Here is a 6000-nt window from a genome sequence, read left to right on the forward strand (position 1 = left end):
GACTTGAATAAAAATTATAACCTTATACGCCTTTTGAACCATTCAATAGAATTTAATAAAGAATTATATTTATTCTATAGCATTTCATTAGATATTAACAAAAATCCCAATAGAAAGAATTTAAATCCTCATTAAACACTGTTTTTTTAATTTATTTAAAAAAAATTTTTTTTGTAAATTTCTATGGAGCACTAATGAACTTTGCAACTTTATAGTCTTCATTAATACCTCTAGGGCTTTCTCTTAAGGTATCAGTTTAATGTGGAAAGCTTTACAGGTTTTGACTGAAGATGCAGCTTTGAGTGAATGATTCCTCAGCAAGGCTATGGAAGATTAAAAAAGAATTATTGAAATAGCTTTTCGGTTTCTCCCAAAATTTATCAGGGTTCTTTCAAATGCTGATGTTGATGGTTATTTCTCTTCTTAACAAGGCTAGGGTGAGCTTTTTGACATGCTGCTGAATCTTGTAAGTGGCTTCCAGTCATGCATGCAGGGGAAGCACAAGTTAATTCTGCACCTGTCATCAGGCCTTGCAAAACTGGATGTCATGCGTTAAAGCAAGTTATGGCATCTGTGGGCCATTATTTCTAATAGAGATAATATCTTGTGTTGATGTGACATGAGACAGATCAGAAGTTACATTCTCTCACCTTTGCATGTTTTTCTATTATCCTGTTCTAACATTCTTGAGGAATGAATGGAGGATGGCAATGGGATATTGCTCACATCATTCTGCAGATCTGTTTTGTATTGTACACAAACAAATAACATACCATAGAGGGACCTCTTAACAAAATTCTTTCTTTTTAGGCTTTCTTTAAACTTAGGCAGACTCTCAGTCTGAGAACATCACAAAATGTGGATTAACTCGGCATTTCAAAATAACAGGTTTATTAAACAGACAACACACTACACAGCCCTGTAAAGTTATTGATTCCCCAACCCCTGCCCCCCTCCCCCACACACACACAAGCACTCACAATGGCAGCAAGAGAAAGAGACTCAGTGGAAGGGTTGGAGTCCAGGTAGGGAAGAGAAACAGAGTCCAAGTCCTTGGTTGAAGAGAAGGTGGGTGTGATAGCTACCTATCCAGGCTGGAAGAAGGTCCTTGATGGCCAGTCAGGATCTTTGTCCAGCAGGTGTTGTCTACAAGGGGGGTCATTAGCAGGGCCTCTGGATTGATAGGCAGCGCGACATGAAGCAGATCTCATCCAGGTGAAGTTGGTCTCCCCACTCGGTCTGTCTTCACTGCCCCCTTTTATAGGGGCAGACCTTCTGTGACCCCAGTGGCAGGGGACCTGCCCAGGCAAGGACCAGCCCCTGGTGCACTAAGCATGTGCATTCCAGGTCAGGACATCCAGTTTCAGATGTCTGTAATGATGGCTTCAGTGGGATCTGCAGCAGTCTTTGTCTTTCAAATCTTGAGCCAGGGAGGGTCAATGCAGGGTGATGGTTGGGTTGTGGAGTTGATGGTTCAGTCATTCAGAGGGAGCTATTTTTAGACCTACTGCCATTGTCTCTCAAGCACCCTCATTCATCCCCATTCATTCAGCAACCAAGTTACATAGGAGGAGTAGATATGAGTCACACAGTTACAACAGATTTACAATAGGGTATGCCCAGGCAAGGGACACAAGATGGAAACTTGACAAACAAAATAGAAACTTGACATGACTTATGCTAACTTACAGATGTAGGCCTAAATCATATAGTATCAGTAAAACAGTGATAAAGAACAGTAAAAATCAATATAAACATAATAATTATACAATATAAAACAGTGGATATCCATAATGGGGCACTTATTTGAGAAGGAGGAGGAAAAAGGAACAAAACAAATACAACTTGCTACCAAAATAAAATACTGAAGCTTATCCTATGTCTTAGCTCACTTATACTTATCTATAGGGAATAGAGAGGGAGAGAAAAAGTCACAAATAGTTGGGGAAGGGGAGAGAATGTATTTTTAAATCAATAAAAAAAGAACTCGGGGTTTTGCTACATTTGAACCACTCCGGCGGCAGTCCATTCCAGACCTTGGGGGCTTGGACAGTAAAGAACATCTTCCTTATGTCCAGCCTGAAACGGTCACGGAGGAGTTTGTGACCATTTGACCTTGTCATCCCTTGGGGTGCTCTGGTGAACAGATGATCCCCCAGATCCTGGTGAACACCCCTGATAAACTTATAGGCAGCCACCAGATCACCCCTGAGCCTATGCTTTTCCAGGCTGAAGAATCCCATAGCTCTCAGCCTGTCATCATAAGGTCTATTTTCCTGACCTCTGATCATGTGCATGGCTCTCCTCTGGACTCTCTCAAGCTTCTTCACATCCTTTTTGAATTGTGGAGCCCAATACTGGATGCAGTACTCCAGCTGCGGCCTCACCAAGGCCAAGTACAATGGGAGAATGACATTCTGTGATTTGCTTGAGAAGCATCTTTGGATTCAAGCCAGCCTTTTGCTCACTTTACTAGCTGCAGCATCACACTGAAGGCTCATGTTCATCTTGTGCTCATTCATGACCCCCAAGCCCCTTTTGTCCATAGTGCTAGCCAGAGTAGCACTGCCAATCCTACAAGGATGCTGCAGGTTTTTCTTCCCAAGTGGAGAACCTTGCATTTTTTGGTGTTAAACACCATCATGTTCTTGTTCACCCATTTCCTGAGCCTGTCAAGGTCAACCTGGACTGCCCTCCTGTCCTCAGGTGTGGATGCTTTAACCCACAGTAAGGGTACACACATGTAGACCCACACTGTTAATGTGCCTTAAAAATGGCTAATGCACTTTAAATCAGCATGTGTAGATGCACCCTATATGAATGCCTGAAGTTTCACTTCTCCTGTTGTGTCATAACTCAGCATTGACCAATCCCTTCCCTTGTGCCTATTAACTCAGATTTTTTTCTTTGACTTCAACTCCTGTTCCATGGTTCCTCTGTCCTTAACCCTTTTCTTTATCTTTTCTGTCCAGAGATCAGCTTAGTGCAGGAAATACTACCCCTCTTTCCTTCTACATGCTCTGTTGTCCCACCAAGGCTGATACATGTATTATGCATTGGGAATCTGAGATAAGCCAGCATTTTGTGCCCTCCTCTCCATGCCTCCCACCAACACATGCAGTTTTGGCAACCTTCCATCTCTGACATGTTGTACTGATTCTTTTCAGAAATTCCAGAAGACAGAGGAAAGGTAAGAGAACAGCCTGCATGTCAGTAAGTGGTAATAGGTGTCCCAACAATTCTCAGAGCTACCCTAGATGTTGTGTCAAGAGTAGTTGCCTAATTAATATTGGCCTGCTTTTCCAAAGAACAGGGGTCTGAGTCTGATTTTAATATTTTATCAAAAGATATATTGATCAGAAGTAGATTGTTGATCAAAAAATAGTTCAGTTCAATCAGAATTATCCAGAATTTTCATGAAAAACTGATTATTTTTTTAAGATTTTTTTTTTTTACCAAAACCCTTAAATTTGGACTGAAGGAAAAGTTTTGGCATTTCATTAAAAAACAAACAAAAATCTGTGAAAAGTAAGATAAAAATTACTCCTATATAAAAAACACAACACTTTTACTTGTTCACACCCTACAATAAACAGTAAGTTCATTGAAAATTGGACTTACAGTTTGCTCTGTTACAAGAATTCTTGTGTCCTTTTGGAAAAAATGATACACTTAAATTAATAAAGAAAATATTTTTATGTCAAAGATTTTTCCCAGAGGAGGAAGGATTAATATAAAACCATTTTTATCACTGAAGTGCATTTTTGTTAGAGAAACCTTCAAAACTTGCTTTATGATTTTTATTCTTAATTTTCCCTTTTGTTACTTTCTGCTTTTGTCTGATGTTTAGTTCAGCTATTGTGCTTTTTTGGTCGTTGTTATTTGTTCTCATTCTTAATTAACTTTGTTAACTCTTTTACAAAGTCTATCCTTTATGTCTAAAAGTCTATTGGTAGGATAATAGCCGCTAAAGAAACAGAGATACACTCAGCAATATATTATAGGTATAAAAAATCCCTAGACAATTGCATATACACTAAAAGCAAAATTAAAGTAAGCATTCTCTTTCAAAATATGTCTTTGCTATGTCTTTGGTAACAACAGTTGCAAGTGAAATACATAAATACGAAGTAGATGCATTAAGCTGCCTAATTTTAGCTACGCTTATCAGTCCACTATTTGAGTGAAACAGGCACCCTTTATTTACTAACTCAGGTTCTTCAGATGATTGCTCTATGTTTAAGTCTCTGATCAGGCTCAGTAAACACCTACTGCTCTGCAGTGCATATACCAACAATAAACCATTTCTGGCACATTGAAAATTGCCGTTAGTAAGTGGAAAGAAGGCTGCAACAGACTGAAGTCCATGAATTAACAACAAAGCGTGAGATTCACCCTTAGAAGACTGTGTGAGAGCAAAGAACCACTTCTGTTGTATTTACAAGCTTTAGTGAAACAGAAGTGGTGCCTACTGCTTACACTGGCCCTTTGCAATACATGTAAATTTTCCTTTGTCTGTAGGTATTTATTCAAGCTGGCCCTTAACAAACGAACCAATTCTGCTGAAGCAAATGAGTATGCTTGGCTTTGGGACTCAATGCAGTCAACTTGGAAGGAAACTCGCATCTACTTCTGTATAATATAGTGATCAGCCTTTGCAGACTCATGCTGATTTTCTTTGTAAAGTGACACTGTGCATTCCTAGGAATACCTTAAGTTGATGATCTTACTCCATTACTTTCATAAGAAGTGAGTTGTGGGTGTCTGTTTTTGTGCTTTTCATCTACAAGAAATTGCAAAATTTTACCACATTCAGAGACTTAATGGATGATCTGGCTTGTAACCACATTCTTCAGCAGTAGAACACCCTGGAGATATGCTGGGTTGTCATAATATATAAAGCTTCTTCCAAAACCATTCTACACATCTTTACACTGTTCATTGCAGCCCTTGAAAGGAGGAAAGGTTCTTTTCTTGTCTCATTGCTCCCAGGATGATGCTTGAAAACTGGTGAATAAACAATTGCAAAGGAGTTTCAGACTTTTGTTATATATTTGTTTTTCTCTGAGAAACAGAGTGGAAAATAGCTATGTACAAAGTCATTTCAGAGTTATATTATAAATGCTCTTTATAAGAGACCCTAGGCATTCATATTTGGCTTGTTGTGACTTGTTGGTATGTTGTGGGGTTTTTTGTTTGTTTGTTTTGGGGTATTTTTTTGGAACAACAAAGGGGCATTGGTTGTACAATATTAATCAAGGAGAGTGAAGATATGAGGCAGCATATTCAGAAATCATGGCCACCATTAACTTTACTGGGCCTGGAATTTCAGATCTAAAAATGGTTTGGTTGTCTTCTAAATACTTTTATTTAGATTTCAGACACTGGACCAAATTCATACCTGATTCAAACAGGTACCACTGCCTTAAACTCTTATACCTCAGCTATTTTGTTGAAAGCAAATTAATAGGAGTTAATATGGATTCTGCCCAGCCCTCCAGTAAATGATACCTGAATCCAAATATTGTGCTCCACATATTTTATGCACCCATTTGTAAAGAAAGGAATCATTCAACACAATGAAGGATGGCAGAATAAGGCCCATGGTTTACCCTTGGTACAAATCCAAAACAGAAGAAGCCACCATGGGCAGCCTCCGTGAGAATGAAATGGGAACAAATGGCATTATGTGCATGAGGAGGACTTCAGTGTTGACTTGCTTAATTGCACCTAAAGCTGTATCTGTGACATCTACACATCAGCAAATGCATCTTCAACAAGCTTTTGTTGATAATAACACTTGTCATGCTGTGTAAAAGAGAGCAGCTTTAGTTTCCAGGCATTTGCATGCGAAATCAAAAATAAATCTATAAATCCCAAAGATGTATAAAAACATGCCCTGAAGAGGATATCTCTATACAGAAAATGCGTGCATCATGAGTAGCATCACACATGCTTTCCCATATTACCAAAGTGCCCGGGGTGGGAGTCACTACTACA

This window comes from Gavialis gangeticus, unplaced genomic scaffold (genome assembly GCF_001723915.1).
Source record: "Gavialis gangeticus isolate Ggan-Ray unplaced genomic scaffold, GavGan_comp1, whole genome shotgun sequence".
Lineage (NCBI taxonomy): Eukaryota > Metazoa > Chordata > Crocodylia > Gavialidae > Gavialis > Gavialis gangeticus.